The sequence below is a fragment of the Tubulanus polymorphus genome, chromosome 7 (assembly GCF_964204645.1).
Source record: "Tubulanus polymorphus chromosome 7, tnTubPoly1.2, whole genome shotgun sequence".
In the NCBI taxonomy this organism is placed as follows: domain Eukaryota; kingdom Metazoa; phylum Nemertea; class Palaeonemertea; order Tubulaniformes; family Tubulanidae; genus Tubulanus; species Tubulanus polymorphus.
Window position 1 is genome coordinate 14,898,263 of NC_134031.1, and position 13,176 is coordinate 14,911,438.

Here is a 13,176-nt window from a genome sequence, read left to right on the forward strand (position 1 = left end):
ATGTAAAGTACACTAGAATAAAATCGAATAATGAATTGCTGCACTATCATTTCCAGATATTTTTGAAACTTATCAACAAATATCATATGACATATGAATTGGTCATTGATCAGACGAATATTGAATATATATAATGTTTATATATGTTTGTCAGCGCTATTCATACTCCGCAATTCTTGACGTTTTGTGTGAGTACATTTAATGAGATTTTATTTGGTGGACACACTCGACTTTGACGACGACGACGCAAATATTCTGGAAAAATCTTGCAGCGTTCAAAGGAAAAGGTAATAAGTTAATGATTAAGGGTTTTCATCCGTTAGGCAGAATTGAAGTTAGAAGGACACGCCCCAGAAATCCCACAACATGGCATCCACGCGGGCATGGGAGATACTTTCCAACGTAAATACCGTCAATCTCTTCGAAGATTTTGTACTCCTAGGCAAAAAACTAGTCCTTTTCAAACTAGTTGTTTCACCATTGTGTCATTACGCGTGGGTCTATCGTTACAGATGAACTACTTCCTAACCCTTGGAGCCGTACTGCTGTTGATGTCGTCATATGTGACGTCATGCCCGATCGTTAAAGGTAGTAAGTTTCATTGTTAATATTATCAGTTATATGCAGTTTGTACGAATCGAATTTTGAACAACTAGCTAACTACAATCTCACGGGTCCCGCATATAAAATATCCATAGACACCCAAAGCGTTGTATTGTTAACCTGACGATATCATAACGATGGTCAAAAATAATCTTATATTTACATGAGAGATGATGCCCGAAATTTGGCAAACAAACTATGACGTCACGCGGTCAACTTCATTGTTGCAGCCAGGTGGATTTTTGTCACGTGACAGCTCATTTGTGCAGACAAACGCTCGAATCCATACGTTTCACAGTTGTATTATTATTTCTGTATCAATTTGTTTCTAAATTATTTGACTTTCTTCTGGTTTTGTTGTTGCGCTTTTCCGTGAAATAGATATTGAAATTGATGAAATATGCTAATTCGATGGTATGAGTAATTTATATAACAGATTGCGATAGTTTCAGCATCCCAATCCTTGCATCTCAACCTGATTTCTATGATCAATATTTTTCGCGGTAAAATACATTCTTGGCAACTTACCAGCTTCCGGGCAAACTTCGTCCTTTTAGCTAACCTAGCATTTTGATTAGTCACAAGGTCATCCGCCAGTTGGCTTCAACTCTTACCAACTGACTCGTCATTTGGTTTTACTTTCGTAGTTACGATAATATTCGTTACACATTTTATAATTTAGACGACGACACGATTACAAGTACTGTAACTACTACACCAACTGCTACTGGAACTACCGAGACTACATCAGTAACTGATACTGAAACTACCGAGACTACATCAACAGCTGATACTGAAACTACCGAGAGTACATCAGCAGCTGATACTGAAACTACCGAGACTACATCAGCAGCTGATACTGAAACTACCGAGACTACGTCAGCAACTGATACTGAAACTACCGAAACTACATCAGCAACTGATACTGAAACTACCGCGACTACATCAGCAACTGATACTGAAACTACCGAAACTACATCAGCAACTGATACTGAAACTACCGGGACTACATCAGCAACTGCTACTGAAACTACCGCGACTACATCAGGTAAGTTTTTAGTCGAGAGTTATCTCAACTTTATTTCAACTCGATCAAAATTGTATATCTTTTTTTCAATTAAATGTCGTATAAATATGGTGTCTACAGATCTCAGAGTCAGAAACTGTGCAAATCGTTTCACCAAGGATAAACATCATCCATGATGTGTTTAGGTTTGTTTCCTATGTGGCACTGTGGAACGAACAATTCAAAGACAGCGTGGGTCAAATCCATAAGATTCACTTAGGTCTCTTTCCTATATACATAAAACGTTTGAAATTCGACATAAGTAGCCAGTATCGTCGTCGGGTTACGAACACTGGGATCCGACTAGAGTTTTTATCAGCCGGGCAATCGTGTCTCGTTTTTGATCACCCTTATTGCGATCATATTTTACCATGAACCTCGCCAAAAAAAACAAACTCAAACGATAGTTTGTGCCTAGGGTAATTTATATTAAACTTGTAGAATATTGATAAGACGGCTTATCGCTGCGTCGACCTCATTCAGATCTTGATACAAATAATATCACCCATGCATTACTAACGACCATACCTATTTGTATTTTCATTACCAGAAGGAATGGAAGTTCAATTTGATATGAATGTATTCACTTTCTTACTGAAATAGCAACACATCAGTTCAAATGATAGAAAAATGCTGTCTGTTCTGCCGTGGTCTTTTTTAGACTGCTTTAAAAAGTTCATTGTGATCGCTCCAACAATTATTATTGTAATTATGCAAAAAGTGGTGACATAATGATGTTGTCGAAAAATATGCGGCCACATATTCTTTAACAGAATAATGCACCGGATTCAATGCCGTTGAAAGTGACGTCACATTTGTTACGACTGTCGTAACAAATCCAGTTATCGCATTCGAATGCTATTGATTAAATATCATTAGGAAGTCGTCGCGATTCTGCGCGTTCGTTCATCGATGATTTTTAGCACCGTCTTATTAATAGATGTCGATTTTGATCGTCTCGGGAATTTTCTTAAATGCCTGGACCCAGTTCCACAGTTCCCAGTTAAGATTTCACTCTGAGTTAACACATCGAAAATGAACTAATTTTAACTCTAACCCAGATCAGTGGAACTGGATCCTTGTTGAATATTGATGTTCCATATTTATTCTCACGGTGATCGTGTAATCTTTAATTTATGTTACTTATAGTCTATTCGGTATCACAGTTTGTTTTTCAAGTGTTTTTTTTTCTTTCAACAGATAAACCTGTTAAATATACGTACAGGAAAGGCCCATGGTTAGTATCCGTATATCATTGAGGAAGGTCAATTTACGCTCGACGATATAATTCCCGGCTTGGCATCGTAGTTAATACAACTCGTGGACCTATTTGCTTAGATTTATTTTTCATTATCTATAACTACAGCAGCCTCCGTCTAAACCGGTACCGGTCTATCCGTACAATTCGGCAAAATGAAAACAAGATTTCAGTTTGCTAGTTTTTCAATACAAAATATCGCCTAGTTTGGTATCTATTGGCTCGATTCGGTAAAATTTTGACATCATCATTCCCGTTCATTGTGCGCCTGAACCGGTAAACGGCAAACGGCTCTATTCGTCTACCGTCAACAGTGCTGTATTTTCAAACCCAGGCAACCGCCTAAACTCGGTAGAAAAATGAAGGCCTCAACACTGTACCGTACTGTTTATAAGGCGGAGTCTACTGTATTATGCTTTGCTCGTGTTCGTTATTCTCATGTTAAGTGTCACTCTCGCTAAAGATATTGTGTTGTTTCCGTATTGATAGTACTGATTCGTCTGATAACAAAGCGACAAATCGTATCTTTAATAAACTAGTGTTAATGTCACATCATAGAGTTAGTTTCCTCGTTGTTTACGTTATCGATTTTTGGAATCCCTAAAAAAGGTTATTAACATTGCTATTAAGATATTTGGTATTCTGATGACTGCGCAGTGTCGTCCTGTATCGATCCTCTCTTCAGATTTTACCAATACCTCATTTAGGGAGGATCTATGCTTCGGCGAAGAGGCAATGTTCCGAACGAACTTACTCGAACAATGAGAGGGTAAATGTTAGATCCTATAACCGGCTCGACAGTGCTATGATAACGTCTAAAATCCTCTCGCACGTTCTAGCACGTTTAAGGCCCTAGTAAACAAAAAAACTTAATCAGTTCAATTCATATTAACGGGTTGACCACCACGGGATGCCACCATTATTATCCTTCGGTCTATCTGCCACTAAGAGGCGTATTGATCTGATTACCTACGCCAAATATAAAAACAAACAAACAAACGAATTTAAGTTCGGAATTTTATTTGAAGTCATCTCTCGATTATACCAGCGGAGAAACTGATATCGTTTCTAAACGAGTTGATACATGACTAGTTCTGCCGACAACGTTTTGAACAGGAAGAGTGACACTTTTTCTCAATGCAGTGAGTGACAACACTAGGTGCCAGTTGCACAGTCATGACCTAAGTCCAAAAGTGGTCTAAAAATTATAAGACCGGTCTTAAATTGTTAGATTGGCTATAGAACAAAGTTGGTCTTAGACTAGTCTTAAGTCTAAGCCATGACTATGCAACCAGCCCCAGGCCCGTTATTGACGTAAGTTTCACACCTCTTCTTGCAGAGCGTTAAACAGGTCGCACACATATCAGAATTAGCGCCGCCAGCGACCGCTATCAGAACTAAAACTACCAGATACTGGAATGAAAGCATATTTATAGTAAAAGCTGGATATTTTCTGAGTAACGAACAATATTTCTATTTTTTTAAAAACAATTCACAGAAATTCTGGAAATAATGTATATATGTTCAGATATTTGAATGCATAAATGGTTGGATGACCCCTAGAGACAGTGAGGACTCCGCAATGGCCAAGGCACGTGGGAATTGCAGATATAGTGAAGATCCACCAGGTGTTACTAGTGTGCAGTAGGACATCAACTACTGCAGCAATAGGGGATTCCATTTGTGACAAGTGAGGATCCACCAGGTGTCGCTAGTGTGCAGTAGGACATCAACTAATGCAGCAATAGAGGATTCCACGTGTGGCAAGTGAGGATCCACCAGGTGTCACTAGTGTGCAGTAGGACATCAACTACTGCAGCAATAGAGGATTCCATTTGTGTCAAGTGAAGATCCACCAGGTGTCGTGAGTGTACAGTAGGACATCAACTACTGCAGCAGTTGAGGATTCCACAGTTTTAGAACAATTAATAAACTACCTTGATGACGACATGTTGCTACGATTTTGTAGGTTTCAGATCCCGATCGCGTTTGTGAAGTCGATGCAATGAGTTTTACTGCACGAATACAAATGTGATCGCGGTTTAAATAGAGCGAATTCATGGTAAAACAAAATTGTTGAAATTGTGAAGATGATTCGATTGGTTCTAATTCTATCCACCATTCACACGTACTCAATTCGGTATCGTATTTTACTGACAGATATAAATATCGCATTACATTGAATTCTTTTAGGCAGCTGATGGTGACGATGTTCTCCATTTGTTCCTAAACCCGGTTTCACGAAACAAAAAACTTATCATCGAGAATGAAAAGATCGTCATTAATCATATCGTTTCTGAATCGTTGAAGTCGCCAACATTCTCCACCGTCTTATGGTCTCTTAAAAGCCTAACGTATATCGACAAAGTAGCTCGAGACATTGAACTAGTTGCTGCTGCAAGGCAGTTTTCGGCGTACGCGACTAGGGCGCATCGATTCACACAGGATTCCTTACATAACGGATACTATCAGTGTACATAAACATTATTGTAACGGTTTTTACGGCGTCCAAAAAGGCGTCCGAAATGTTTCCTACTGCGGAACCTCTCATTATGACGAACTCGGATACAATGATTCATCGGATATAACGAATACAGAATTCCGTCCCTAGTAAGAACATTGGTTGGTTTTAAACGAACTATCGGTTATAACGTGGGTCCCGTGAAGTTCGTTGTAACGAGGGTTCAACTGTGGTAGTTTATACAACGTTTAGACTATTGTTGCCCTCATTATAAACATTGATATGAAACACACTGGAGTCCGTGTTGTATTGTAGAATCACACGCTAAGAATAAAGACTCAATCCTAATAGAGGTACACTGAATATTAAGGTGGCTGATTTGGGCCACACGAAAAAAATGTTTCTGTGCGGCTAGAGGAACGATAAAAACATTTCACATTGGCCCGTTTTTTTGTTTTCTCGCTCGACAGTTTTTTTCCTGAGGCCTAAAAACTATCGCGCGACCCGGGTTTAATTGAAACGTCGCAACGTTGCCGAAAACTATCCGCTCTGAAAGAAAACATTGTGTGGACTCGTCTCATCCTCGTTGCAGGAGGAAAGTATCGGATAAGGGGATTGGGTGACAGAACTGGATAAACAGGAACATACTGCGGAGTGTGGTACACGCGAAGGGCTTTCCTTGGATAAAGTAGTCACGCTGAAGGCTATTACCGAATTCCCGCCCATCCATCAACCGGCATTATTAGAAACGCATCGGAAAAGGTGCAATTTCTGAGACGATGAGCGGCGAATTTATTTTTTCTCAAAGCTTTCTGGATCATTGTCTCGATAAAAAGGAATCACCTCTAGTGGGTTAGACCCGCTCCCTCTCACTCCCTAGATCCGTCCCAAAGACATAATTTTGTCACACATCACAAAACGACGAGGCGGGAAGGACGGGGGTTATAGCCCAACGGGTACAGATTATTACTGTGCTCATCCTGTTTTTAAGCCGCTCTTTACAGATCGGATTATTTTTCATTTTACCCCGTTTAATTTCATATTAAATGTTTGAATAATTAAAATGCGATGGATTTGTCGTGAATCGTGTGTTGAGTCTTGCGGTCGTGCTGTTTTTATATTCAGGGCCCACACGATGCCTGAAGCCGTTTTCATCTTCTGATGTTTCCGAACAAAATCGGAGCGAACGTCGTTTTGAAAAGTACGTAAAAACTTCCATGAATCAGCTTATTATTTATATCTCGATAGAAATGTTTTATAACTCATGGAAATTTCGCGCAACAACTCATTTTTGCACGACCCGAAACTCTGGAATATGATGAAGCATGATACAACACGTTTCATGACGATATTCATAAGAGGTTATTCTAGTATATTCATCAACTACGCATTGTTTTGATATAATACGAGGCCTTTTAGATCAGAAATTACAAACAGGTTTTATGTAAATGAATAATGAATTCGGCTGCGTTCATTGGAGATTCAATCTTACACAGTGTTTGAGACATGTTCGATATACTCCGTGATTCAGGTAAGAAATCAAATAATTCGTTATTAATTCAAAGTGTCCAGTTGGTAAGAAAAAGAGAATTATTATTTACATGACGAGAGAGCTGTGGACGAGCTGAGAATCAGTGAACGGGAAAATAAATTGTTCGTGTTTAGGCTTAAAAAATGATACATTGATTCTCCGCAGCGGCCGGGTCACTTCGTAAACTGAAATAGAATCAGTTCATTTCTTTTTTTGTATCTTAAAATAGGGATTGACCCTGTTATTTATTTGCTTGGTAAATTTCGTTTGATTTTTTGATTGAGTGTCCCTTACAGACCCACCACACCTGCCGGGAAACAGGATGTTTGATTTTGAAATCGGAAATCGAAGTACAGATATAGTTGTGTGATCGGCGGTCGAGTTTACATATTTTTTTGTTCATTTTATTAGCTGTCGGGTCTGTTTTTGTATGCCTGGTCACAATAACTGAATAGATAGGCGGTCAACTTTTGCGTTGAGCAGACGAAGAAACAAGGTATCCATTTTTTGCCTTAAGATGAATTTATATGAAGTACCAGTATTACCGTTTACCCGATGAAGCGCTTGTAGCGCAAAATCGTATTTTTAAGACAAATTTAGTTCTAATCATTCAAGATAATATTTGTCTTTTCGTTCAACTATTCGTATGAACTTTCAGTTTTTCCGCCGCCGCCGCCGCCGCCGCCGCTGCTGGTACTCACGCGAATGAATAAACTAAACACTTTTTTTTTAGAGTAAACGGTAAATCCATACACACATCTCATCCGCCGTAACCTTGAGATCCAAATCTTTGACGATCTGAATAGGCATTTCACCTGAATAGTCGTCACTTTACTATTAAAAAAACAACAAATATAACCGCAATTTCAGCTAAACAATTTGTAAATTAAAATACTGTCTATCATAAGATTCATTCTACTATCTATAGTAGACTGCGCGTTAGTCTCAGATCTCAAAATTCTCTCCGGGAATTCCGGGGTAGTTGGAGTGGCAGTTGGAGTGTCATCATCAGATGACTTGGGGTCTGGAGGCACACAGAGCGCAAAATAATCTGAGGTAAGTGGCATGGTAAGCCTGCAGTCTACTGCAGAGAGTTGATAACTTGGAAATAATGTATAAAATGAATTCTTACGATTGATACATTCTATCTAGCTGTTCGAGCGATACAGTTGAATCCGTATACACTAACTGATATCTTCTATCCGATTGTTTAATGACCGAAGTTATGGAATCTGCCCTTATTATTGAAAATATGGATAAATGTGTTAATTTGAATAACGGTTTTTCAGAAATCTGATTGCCGATTGTCGACCTGCTCTCGAGTCGACAATCGGCAATTGGCAATCAAAAACCTGAATGGTCGACTATCAGGTTTCCGATTGCCGATTGTCGATTGCCGATTGCCGATTGCCGATTGTCGACTTCTGAAAATCACTTCACGTGCCTCCTTCTATCGATCTGCGCGTATTAATACTTTTCTCAGTGAACATGTTGGACCCGCAGATCTACTTTTACCTGTTCTGGAGTTGAGCCACAATGGTCAAACAAAGCGAAGTGGATCATTTCCGGTACCAGTTACAATTCAAACGCAATCATTTGTCTGGTGCTAAAATTTGGCAAGGGCCGGGTCCGACGTTTTTGGTCGGGCCAGATTTGGCCCGGGCCAAACAGGCTCGCGCCGATTCGGCACCCGTGTGAACAGTTGTTCCGGGCCAAATTTGACATGGCCCCAAAAATGCTCGTGTGACCGCGGCTATAGAATTTTTCAATCTTGGCTTCGTTATTGTGGGATTTCTCTCGTTAGTATTAGATAATTCTAGTGATGTGTAGTGACGGCCAGTGACGGGAGTTTATTCAAGTCCCCCGTGGGTCGTACGAAAATATTCCCCGGAATGAACGACTTTGTAACAAATGTAATCTAGGCAAAATTGGCGACGAATACCATTTCATAATCGAGTGTCATTTTTTCGAGAGTTTAAGAAGTCGGTACAAACCGCAACAACGGTAGTAAATGTCCCTAACTTACGAAAATTTATGAATCTTTTTACATCACAAGACCCAAACATCTTAAGGAAGCTAGCAGTATTTATCAAAAAAGGTTAGCGGTAAAAATCCCCTTGGTAAAAATCCCCTTGGTAAAAATTCCCTAGGTAAAAATTCCCTAGGTAAAAATCCTCTCGGTAAAAATCCCCAATTCTTCTAAGTAGATAAAAATCTCCCTCCTTCTGAATGTGTAAAAATGTGTGAAGAAAACACATAGCCTCGTCTAGCCATCGCTGGGCATACACGTCTTAATAAAGAAGTTTCCAGTTTCTAGGCGCCATTTTGTGGCGGTCCCGCGAGGTCCCCATTGTTGCGATAATTTGCGCTCATTTTTAAAACATAAGTTTCGATTGAATATCATATAGTTCTGCAGTCCCTAGCTCGACGAAATCAATTTATACACCATTTTAAAGGAAATGAAATGCAGATATTTGCTGGCGATTCTTGGAATTTTTGAACTCAACAATTGAGAACAGTGAAGATGTGAAACCAAGGACCGCATATCTTAACCGTGCGTAAAAGAAATCGCAATATTTATTAATTTTAAAATATCTAAGTATCTCTTAAAGCTATATTTCCAATTTTCACAGAGGTTAAAGAGGGTTATTTGCAGTTAAAGCCTGCGTTGAATTTTTTTAAATATCTTTCCTGACGACTGATCTGTACCCGCTTGAGTTTGAGATTACGCGCAAAAGGGGTCTCCCACTGCGCATTGCAATTTCACTGAACATTGAGATTTGCGACAAGAAATTTTTAAATGCAATTTGATTTCTTCACATTTTCCATGGGGATATTTTGAGATGATAATCCATATCTTCTTTGTACCGTATTTTGGCGGGAGCAATTCGTTAATCTGGTTTCGGGATCCGGTTTGTCCCGCTATTGAAGTGTGAACGGCCCAGTTGAGGAATTGTCGTATACAGCCCGTCCAGCCTAGCGCCGATTTTGTGTTCGGTGAAATCAAACGTTTTAGAGTCGATGGTGAAATGTGCCAGTCAATTTAAACGCTTAGGACATATTTAACACATATCTCTCTCTGGTAATCCCTCATTCTGGGATCATACGATGAATTTAATGAATCTCAACCTTCTTGCTGGAAAACATCGACCAGAAAACCTTACTGATATAAAATTCCAATATAATATTTAAAGGGGTTCATATCTGTCCCCCATTTGATATTCTGTTTTAGGGGGTCAACGTCCAGTTTGGCAACTTTCAGCTGCGCCGCATATTCAAAACTATATAAAAACTTAGATTTTTTTTCTAGTGTCCAACCATGAGTGGTACATTCGGTTGAAACGCAAATTAGGTTCTCAACTAGGCCACATTTGCAACCAACACAGAAAGTCCCCACTCTAACAAGAAATCCTTTAATTTCCCAACGCTACAAAACTCGAATTCATCAAAACACTCAAAGTCCATTTTCAACCATACGAAAATAAAGGTAATATATAACCATCAGAAGCAATATTGATAATTACAAACCAGTATAAAATCTTATTTTTGCGATTTCTTTTCACAAATCTCAATGTTCAGTGAAATGGCGGTGCGCAGTGGGAGACCCCTTTTGCGCGTAATCTCAAACTCAAGCGGGTACAGATCAGTCGTCAGGAAAGATATTTTTAAAAATTCAACGCAGGCTTTAACTGCAAATAACCCTCTTTAACCTCTGTGAAAATTGGAAATATAGCTTTAAGAGATACTTAGATATTTTAAAATTAATAAATATTGCGCTTTCTTTTACGCACGGTTAAGATATGCGGTCCTTGGTTTCACATCTTCACTGTTCTCAATTGTTGAGTTCAAAAATTCCAAGAATCGCCAGCAAATATCTGCATTTCATTTCCTTTAAAATGGTGTATAAATTGATTTCGTCGAGCAAGGGACTGCAGAACTATATGATATTCAATCGAAACTTATGTTTTAAAATTGAGCGCAAATTATCGCAACAATAGGGACCTCGAGGGACCGCCACAAAATGGCGCCTAGAAACTGGAAACTTCTTTATTGCGTGTATAAATGATATGTACGAACTTCATAGAAGAAAAAGTGTTACTGTACATTGTAAATGAAACTGGAGTAACTGTAATTGTATAACTGTAAACCGTTTATTTGTTTGTATCCTGTGCTCGAAAAGAGAAGAAGGATTTTGTGTTTGAATAATATATAGGCCTATCATGTCAACGCGTATATCATTACCCCACGTGTCAACGCGTATATTATCACCCCACGTGCGCCGGGTGACCTCTACGCATTGTAAGTCTTGAGTGTTATGCGAAAATATTATCACTTCATAAACACGTTGACATGACAGGATGCGATAATTATAATCGTGACGCAGCGGATTACCTGGAAAATAATTAAATCATGCACGTATCAAACGTGTTTAAACCGTTGCCAAAACAACTCGCAGAGACCGTTACCCAGTGCCCAAACAACTCGCTTAGGAATATGATTAATGTAAAAATTAGTAGCCCTTTGTCTGGAGTTTTTGGGAGAGAGAATGTAACTACTAGGATGAAAGCAAATAAAGATAGCAAAACGTGATCATACCAGATAATATACGAAGTGGATAGTATTTAATATCTAACCCAAGAGGAAAAGGCAGGCCGGAGAAACCACTGAGAGAAGATCAGCCGGCAGTACAACATCGGTGAACTGTTAGCTGGTTCTACCTGGATGGAGGTTCACCCGCATGGGTGGAGGTCTTCCTGGATGAGGGGGGATCTACCTGAATGGAGGGTCACCCGCATGGGTGGAGGTCTTCCTGGATGAGGGGGATCTACCTGAATGGAGGTCCACCTGCATGGGTGGAGGTCTTCCTGGATGAGGGGGATCTACCTGAATGGAGGGTCACCCGCATGGGTGGAGGTCTTCCTGGATGAGGGGATCTACCTGGATGGAGGTCCACTTGCATGGGTGGAGGTTCCTGGATGAGGGGATCTACCCAGGGGCGGATCCAGACCGTATTAGCCGTATTGCCCAATACGGTCTAGAATTGTTAAGCGCCCTTCGAAATTTCACCGGCAATATTTTTGACGGCATTATTTCAGCAACCGCTAATTCCGTGTCCGTAATCCGGGCATAATTATAAAATTAATCGGTATATACTGCTGCCGAGAAAGTGAGGAGAGGTAATCATATTTGTAAAGCCTTTAATCATGATAAATTAAATAGGGCACTTTCCTTTTGCAAGGGGCACTCATGCTTTAGATGAGGGCACCTTGTCCTTGCCTTTTCAAGGAGGGCTAAAGGGGCACTCGTACTTTAGAAGAGGGCACTATACGCGGAAAATGTTGAAGAAAAGGGCACTTTTTTGCCTAATTTTTAAAATTTTAGGGGCACTTTTGGTTTGGAAGATGGCACACGACATGAGGATAAATGTGAAGACGAGGCAATTTTTGCCGATTGTTAACAATGAAGGGGCACTTAGCCGTATTCTGTATAATTGTTAAGGGGCACTTTTAAAGATTATAGGGGCACTAGGCGAAGTTGGCGACAACCATTCTTTCATGGGTTCGCCAGCTTCATTTTTTATCCGCATCTGAAATCTTGTCTCGAATTCGTTTATTCTGGATTGCTCTGCTAGCCTCTAGAAGCCCTCTAAAAACCTTTAAATGGTACCATATTTTCAAAATTTTCCGGGGGTGGGCCCCCAGACCCCCCTCTAAGGACTTCGCGCCTTCGGCGCTCGCATTGACCTGGATACTGGGTGTGCCCTAAATCAGAAAGCTGCCGTTCAATTTCCTTCCAATACTGTCTACCCATCCCCCTGGATCCGCCCCTGCTACCTGGATCAAGGGATCTTCCTGGGTGCGGTGTCTGTGCCTGCCTGGAAGGAGTTCTACTTGATGAGGAGCAGGTCTACCTCGATCAGGGGATGTACCTGGATGAGGGGATACCTGCATGAATGGAGGTCTTCCTGAATGAGGGGTCTAAGCTGGATCAGGGAATGTACCTGGATCAGGGGATCTTTTCGCAAAGTTCTTACATATTTCAATAAATCAAGGTTAAATTTAAGAAACCGGAACGGGAATTTTTCACAATCTCACAAACTTTTAGTTATCTATAGTGACTTATGATGAAGGTTTGAGGGCAAGTTGATGTAGGACCTGAGGCTGAGGGCACTTACACTTGTAAGTCAACTCACGCCATTAACAGGGGCACTTTTTCGTCAAACCCATGGATTGAGGGGCTGCATCTCGGAGGGGAAT